The sequence below is a fragment of the Culex quinquefasciatus genome, chromosome 2, assembly GCF_015732765.1.
Source record: "Culex quinquefasciatus strain JHB chromosome 2, VPISU_Cqui_1.0_pri_paternal, whole genome shotgun sequence".
NCBI classification, from domain to species: domain Eukaryota; kingdom Metazoa; phylum Arthropoda; class Insecta; order Diptera; family Culicidae; genus Culex; species Culex quinquefasciatus.
Window position 1 is genome coordinate 10,921,905 of NC_051862.1, and position 8,573 is coordinate 10,930,477.

The 8,573-nt window shown below is 33.7% G+C and overlaps 1 long non-coding RNA gene across 1 annotated transcript; it reads left to right on the forward strand.

Moving 5' to 3' along the window:
* Window positions 1-452: 452 nt before the first annotated feature.
* On the forward strand, window positions 453-1,382 carry LOC119767366. Its single transcript, XR_005277474.1, has 4 exons — window positions 453-598; window positions 655-726; window positions 786-903; window positions 999-1,382. It is a non-coding gene; the product is annotated as an uncharacterized LOC119767366 (long non-coding RNA).
* Window positions 1,383-8,573: the final 7,191 nt, after the last annotated feature.

Here is an 8,573-nt window from a genome sequence, read left to right on the forward strand (position 1 = left end):
ACAGAACAACACCACAAACCTCACCACGACTGATCGTACGCTATCACGATCGTTTGCACCAGATGTCCGTACACTGCCCAATACCACCTCGCGTACGCACTATCCGCGAGAGTTGAACCTACTGTTCGCTCACTGAGGGTATCTGCACCAATGTTTACCCAAATCATCATCAGCATTTGCGATTACCTGAAAGTGCACACCTGTGCATGGAATGACCACGAGGGAAGACTACATCAACTACCTGTGTGACAGTCAACACGGAGATCAACATTAACACCCACGATCACCGCATAATCTCAATTAATCTCCTTCAACCAACCAGTCCAGAACCGGAGGACCGGTCTGATGACCCTGAGGGCTGACCTCACTTCGCTCACGTTGCTCTCTCGCTCACAAACGATAAGCCCGAGGATGACCCCGAAGATGACCATCGAACTGATAAAACCTACCACATGCTCTAATACCACCATCAGTTGGCAGTTAACCATAAAGCAGGTCACCTCGCTAAACCAATTTCGCGTCTGCAAGAGGAACAAAACAGTGTGAAGAAGATCTACAAGTTGGATATTTGTGCCGCGGGTTCATCGACCTGACTGCTGTAAGCAGTGTCCCGGGAAAATGGTGGATTAGTTCTAACTTAATTGTTTTATCTAGAACGCAGCTTTGAGGCTGAGGATCGGGACGGAGTGATTTCGCGGTGAACCAAATTGAACGCGATCACAATAGGTGCGAAGTGGTTCTTACCTAGCGCTGCTGATTACTAAATTAAGCGCTTATTTCTTTAGAGCAATTGGTCATCTTTTGGCCGGACTGTGGTCTGCGCCTCACCTAAGCGCCAAAGCTTTATTAACATGGCTTGTGCGCGTGCATCGATGCAGTAAGCAGGAGCATTGATTGAGATCGGTAAGATTCGTGAGGGTGTCTGCAGAGTGGACTTTTTTGGGGAAAATTGGTAGAATATCGCCATTCTAAGGACTTCTCGTTGGACTTCTGTCCAGGCCCTATTCTTCTCTTCCAAACATGTACTACAACTACAAAATGGCGGCGGCTGGAACGAACGTTGGTCCACTGGAGTGGATCTACGCCGCGCTTGACTGGGCCGCTGGTGTGCCCGGAGAACCGGCTAGGAGTCGGTGGCGAGATGGTGTTACGACGGGCAGCTGGTATGACGGCGGGTCAGGGCGACCAAGCCGACGAACGAGGGCGTGAGAACGCCGTACCGCAGACAGCAGCGTCGAGGGATTTACACTTTTACACTGACACATTTACACTTAGGTTAATTCACTAATATAGGTTTAGTATGACCATCTTGTCCGTACGTTTAAAACGGCCTGATGAAGGCGCCTCTTTGAGTGCGATTAAATGGATCCAATCATGATAAATTCTTGTGTATTTCTGAATTTTTCCGCCCTTTGGGCCAAATAAAACTTGAAAAATTATAACTAATGATTTTATTGTGCACTGCAAATATTCTACTTTTTCGGTTCTGGGTGTGGAGACGGGGAGAGGATCTTAGGAATTTCTGCTCAGCGGACGCGAACCTCAACAACTGGACTTCGTGGTGCGGGAAACAGCGTTTCTGGTGAGTTGTGAACTTTTGTTATCCAAGTCTCATACATGTCTGGTTAGCTGGTGACAAAGTTTCTGCTAATTTTTAGGCGTCCGAAGGTTATGCGTGGTGAGTCACCCAAAACCTCTTTTACGCAAATGGAGCTACGTTTTAATTCCCCATCCGATAGAAGGCAACAATGTGTGTACATATCTCGAAAACGAGATTGAAATTCTTAAAAACCCCGGCATACACGTTTGGTATGTTGAAAGAATCAATGTTTGATCATGATTTCGATATTTTGCAAAAAAAAAAAACACTATTTGCAAAAATCTATAGCATGAGCAAAACAGTTCTGATCACATTATGTCATAGATAAAAAAATGACATAATTAAACATCTAAAACATATCTTTAAAAAAATATATTTAACTATAAATTTATATTTCTGAAACTTGGCAAAATTATTTTTTAGAATGTTTCAACTTTTTCTCAAATTATCTCATCCAATACCTACAAATTTTATCAGAAAATTGCTTCTGCCAAGGATTGTTGAACATTTACAAAGCATTTTTAATAAGACCACCCCTCAATCAAACCAAACGTGTCTGTAAAGTATGAGGCAAATACAAAATAGGAATATTCATCATTTACCGAAGTCACGATTTTTTGGCAATAATTTTATCATGGACAATAGCTCATTTTTTATTGTTATTTTTAAATTGACTTGATACTACCACATCATGTTCAATTTTAAATGCATACACTAATAATAGATTTTTTGATAGTGTGATAAAGCTGTTACACATTTTTTAATTTATTTGTCAACCCTCCCCACCCCCTTCAAATTTGGCCTGAAAAATGGGGGGGAGGGGGGGGGGGGGAATTTTGTCTTTCTAAAAACTTCTAAAAATTTCAAAGGAATCTTGAGTGCAATCAGCTGAAATCAAATGAAAATGCATTCCCCTGCGTTTGGAATCATTTTTAGCATATTAGGGTTGATTTAAACTTTTTTAGAATTTTTGAAAATTTTAGATGTTTACTATCGCAAAAAGTTTGTTTTTTGCTTACATTTTTGTTTTCGTCAAATCTTACATTTTTAAAAATTAGCAACTGAACTAGTGTAAATTGCTTTAATATCGAGACTATGGCTTGGCCGTACCCCCCTTGACTTTGAAAAATATTTGCATCGGCCTAAGCATAAAAGTAAAAAAAAACTTTCATTTTCACAAACTTTAAATTTTGCAAATAATCAAATTTTCAAAGTTTGCATTGTGGGTATCTAGCAAAGTGAAGTTTGCATTTGCACTTTTATTTATGTTTTTTTTTTGTAAAAAATTAAAATTTTCACAAAATACCGTATTTTTGGAAAATATTCCAATTTTTTTATAATTTGTAATAAAGATATCGAACCAAGAAAAATTTTGTATGAATTTTATTTTACTATAGTTTTTGGAAAATGTTCGATTTTTCACAAAATACTATCAATTTTTGTGATATTTTAGTATTTTTTTTTCTGAATTGCAGTATTTTATGAAAATTTAAGTATTTTTTAAACAATACAATTCATATAATATTTTGCATATTATCAGTAAAAAAGTGAAAATTCATATAGATTTTTACTTTGTTTGAAACCTGTATTGTAAATTATGAGAATTTGACTATGTTGTACGATATTTTGTGAAGTTTCAGTATTTTACAAAAAAAAACTCAATTTTTATGGTTGTAAGAAAATGCTTGCTAAATTTTGCTTCATTTGATGATTATTTAACATGGATGCCGGTGTGCTCTCTTGTTTTATCTAATTAGGAATCCCAGCAATCTTAGTACAATAGAGCACACCGGCATCGATATATAATTTGCAAATTATAAAAAGTTGAATTTTGTCGAAAAATACAGTATTTTGAGAAATTTTAGTATTTAAAAATTAAGTGAAAATATATAAAAAAATGTTTCGCATTCTACCCATATCGTGATTGTAAAATTTCAGTTAATGCGAAAAAAATCGGCATTTAGTGTCTTTTAACTATTCATACATTAAAACTTAAACCATTGCACATATCTTTCAAAGTTTATGTCACGCCCTCTCATAATTGGCCCGAAAAATCAAGGAGCAAAAAATATTTTTTTCAGGAAACTTTTTTTTATGAAAATAGAAGTCTAATCAACTATAAACATTTTAGAATACATCGAAAAAAACCTTTTTCGATTTTTTCACCAATGCTATAATATTTTGGAAACTAATGAATTTAAAAACAATTAGAAAGATGCATTTTTCAACACTTTTAAATTTTTGAAAACATGGCTTGTTATTTCATTATTTTTAATTTTTTTTGCTTAGTTTTTGAAAACATTGCATTGTTAACAATACTCGAAGAAAACATTTTTTTATTATTTGAATTTGGATTTTAACAGAAATGTTTTCGCTTCGTTTTTTTGTGATTAATGCAAAACCATGTTAAGGCCGACGCAAATATTTAAAAAAAAATTTGTCCCTCGTCCCTGGCCGAGGTCAAGGGGAGGGGGGCAAAAAAATAAAAAAAAATATAAAAATTTTAATAACAAGCCATAGTCTTCACATTCAAATGAAAAAAGTGTTTTTAAATGCATTTTACACTAGTTCAGTTGTTTTGCAATCATTAGTTTTCAAAAAATCTAAGATCTGACAAAAACAAAAAATGTATCGAACAAAAAGATTTTGCATCGAAAATTTTCAAAAAATCTTAAGATTTTTGAATAAACCCAAACATGCTAAAAATGATTTTAAACGCAGGAGAATGTATTTTAATTTGATTTCAGTTGGTTGCACTTGAATTTTCATTGAAATTTTGAAGTTTATTGTAAAAATATTTTTTTTGCCCCCTGATTTTTCGGGCCAATTTTGAAGGGGAGGGTGACAAAAACTTTTAAAAATATTTGTACCAGCCTAATATAAATAAATGTAATATATTGACGCTAGTGTTCCACTAAGTGTTCAGCTTAGAATTAATATTTTAAATTAAATGTATTGATGTGATTTATCTAGCACAGTTGGAATGCAAATTTCATTTAATTCAAGTCAGTAAAAAAAATTGCAAAATTTTGCCACCAATGCCTTAGAGGACTGAACAAATGACTGTGTCGGAAAAGAATCGCTTATCTAGTTAAATCGTTTTTAAAAGGAAGTCATATTAAATTACCCCGAAATGACTCCCACGTCACCACCAGAAATCGTCTGGGAATTTAATTTGTTCTGACTGATCCTTCCCAAAACAAAAAAAAAAAGAACCTCCAAAAAGTCCCAAAAAATCCCCCTTCCCCCCTTTCGGAAACAAACCACCCCGATTATGGCCGTGTCCCGCGGGAAGCCAACTGTTAAATGATCAACTTTTTTCTCCATCTCCAAGAAAACAACGATAAAAAAAAGCAAGAAAGCCACAACCTTAACTTTCATGACGGGCGCGTTAAACTTTTTAAAAACGATTTTTCGTGCCTTTTTAAGGCTGCTGGCTGCGTGGAGTTTCCCCGCATCACTTTCCCATCACGATTAACAAGATCTTCCAGGGGGCACGTCGTCACCCTCCCCCCTATCCTACTTTTTTTTTCTTTTCGCGTGAAACTTTTTTCGCATCACATTTCAAGAGGAGCCAACAATTCCTTGGAAATCAAAAAATATATGCAAATCAGTGAAATAATGACGAAAAAATACGACGGGCCCTGACTGAAAAAGAAAACAGACAAAAGGTAAAACTTTTTCGTCAAAGTTTGAGAAAAGAAGAAAAAAAAGGAAGAGTAACTTGTAACAGTCAACTTTTTCATTGGTTCTCTCTACTTTTCAGAGAAGCAGAGGCAGTGCAGAGACAACACGTCAGAACAGATTCCATCAACTTTTTTTTTTTGGAAACATTTCTCGGGAAAACCCCGAAAGAAAAATTGATATTGGGTAGCCAGGGGAAATTAAAGATTTAAATATTCAGGGCAGTGTGGGGGTCGACTTGGGGGATTCATTCTTTTTTTTTTCATTCTCCCTCTGGTTGGTTTTCTTTTTTTTCTGAGGGTGAGTTCTCAGAAGGACGAGAAATTATGGTGGTCACGGTAGAACAGTGAGTTTTCTGTACTTCTGATACATTTTTTCGCCTCAGTCAAATGCTGCCGGTTGGCAGCAGCTGTGATCGATCAGAGCAAATGCGATTTTTCTCTTTATTTCCGTTTATTTCACACTAAATTGAGAAGAAAAGTGAACTTGAACTCGGTGGGAAGTTTTCGTGGGAAAATAAATTCATTCTCCCGCATTGACACCCATCTGTTCCGGGAAACGTTTCACTTTGCAGAGAATCAATTTCCCGGCAAGACAAGTTGCTTCAATTGGAGAAGAATGAAAACTTGGACGACTAGAAGCAACTTCTATCGACGCCAAAAAGATTCGTACAGAATGGATTGGGTTTGTTCGTATCTTTCATTTAATTCATATTTTTTTCAAATGAATGACTTATTTATTGTTCCAACAAAAAAATTATTATGTTTCATTTATTGAAAATTAAGTTTTCATCATGCTTTAAAAAATCAAATAAGAAGATAAGAAGATGGAAGGATATCCGAACTAAATGAAGTTATGTTAAATGTGACTAAAACAAAATTAATCTTGTCTTCAAAGTTAAATATAAATATTGAATATTTGAAAAGTTAAAAAGAAAGATATGTAATTCTCTATAGAATAAATCTTTGATTTAAACTTAATTTTAAAGGTCTGACCCACCAAGAAATAAAATTATGATCATAAGAACAATAATAATATCTAGGGATAGTGAATTTTCACGATTTCGCGGACAGCGTGAAATTCGTGAAATTCCACAATTTCCATGAAATCTCGTGAAATTCTAAGATTATCTGAAACCATTGCCAAATATTTTGTCCACCAAGGATTAAAATGTTAATATGGCAAAAAATATGTTTGCTTAAATCATATATTTTCATTGAAAAAATTGTATTATGTGTCGATTATATTAACAATTTAAATGAAATTTGGGAGCGTTCTTTTATAACATAACGAAGTTGGGTGGGAGGGGGGGGGGATTGTGGTTCGGGAGTCGTGTTACGTTCCATACATTTTTTTTTAAATTTGTATGGAAATTTTGTTACGAGGTGGGGAGGGGGTTTAAAAATCCGATTTTTTGAGTTGCGTAATAAAAGAACGCTCCCTTTGGCATTTTAAAGCATTTTCCAAACCACAGATTGGATTTATACTCGTGGAGTTCCGGGATTTTTTGAAGACTTCATTGATATTTTGTATAATTGTTGATTCAATTAAAATGAATTCACTGAAGTTAATCCCGAAATTTAGTATTTAATATCTTTGAAATATTTTGTAAAAATATCGTTTAGATGTAATTATCATCACTTTTACCACGATTTCGCTTGTTCAAAATTGTTTTGAATATCAGTGAAAGTTCATTTTACATTTTAGCAAAGAGTTTTTTCGCCGTTTATTCAAACTCGGTTTATGCAAGTTTAAATAACTTGGGCTTTATAATATTATTTTGAGCTTAAAAAACAGCCATTTTCTGAAACATTGTAATTTTTTCTTAAACCCGTAAAATATTCACTAAACTTGATGGTTCCGTGAAACTGGAAATTTTCAGCTTGAAAAATCACTAAGCTTATTTGCTTAATATAGAAATAAATGTTCAAAAATCTTTTCGGTTAATACAGCTACTAAGCACTCTCAGCTTCAAAATGGATCGAATTTAAAGTCTTTACGCAAATGGTCACAGTATATATTTAAGTCGATATTTTTTACCAAAATATTATTAGGAATGCAGGAATTAAACATTTGAAATCGATTATTCTAAAATGTTGTTGAAATGTAGAATCAAGACAATTTTTTGTTTCTTTTAACATTTTTTTCATGCTGATATTTTAAATTTAAGAATTTAACGATTGTTTTTTTTTTCAAGCATTTCTGGTCTATTATTAAATGTTATCAGCTCCGTGATGGGGTAAGTGCTTGTTGAAAATTTTCAAATTTTGTATATGAGTCGGTATTTCAGCATTTGATAAAATTAATATTTTAATGTTTAACTTTTAATTACTTAATGTTTCATTCCCAAAATAGATTTAATTTTTAGATTTTTTTTATGTGTTTAAATTCATCTTAAAATTCATAGGACGTGATGGTGCTAAAAATATTTTAGGAGATATGATTTTTGGAAAATTCGTGTTTTTTATTGAAAATATTGAAAATCTGGTAAAAAGATTTTTTTAAAGCAAAATCAAATTTGCAATCCATAATTACTTCACATTTTTTTAAATAATAATCAAAAAACATTTTAAAATTTTAAAAACTTTAGGAATGAATTTTTCGAATTATTTTCGTTTTTTGCAAGCATCCTTATTTCCTCTAAATAATCCAAAAATCCAAATATAAACAAAATGATCTAAACTATGAAAGAAGGAAACTTAACTGTTTGTAGACTTTTTCAAAAGTAATGCTTGATTTTAAAATTTCTAAACTAACAATTCACATTTTGTTCTAATCTTGTATTTTTGCCTTCCTCACGTAACTGAGGAAAGGCTATAAAATCACTCAAAAAATGAACTTCTCAATTAGACCTCCTAGACCCACCTTCATGTATACCTATCGACTCAGAATCAAATTCTGAGCAAATGTCTGTGTGTGTGGTGGGATGTTGATCAAAAAATTGTCACTCGATTATCTCGACATTGGCTGAACCGATTTTGTCCGTTTTGGCGTCATTCGATCCGTCTTGAGGTCCCATAAGTCGCTTTTAAAAATTATGCAGTTTAGTTAAGTACTTCAAAAGTTGTGCTAAAGAAACGATTTTAGCAAAAGTCCGGAAGATTGTAAAAAGGGTGGTTTTTGTAAGAATGTATTTAAAAGACCTTTCCAACGCGTCCAAGATATTGAAGATCTGATCATCCTATCAAAAGTTATAAGCACTTAAGTGTTTTTTACGCACTTTTTGCATTTTGGATAGCACCCTTTAAATGTGAGGAAGGCGCCAACCACCTAAGGGTGGATTAAGTAA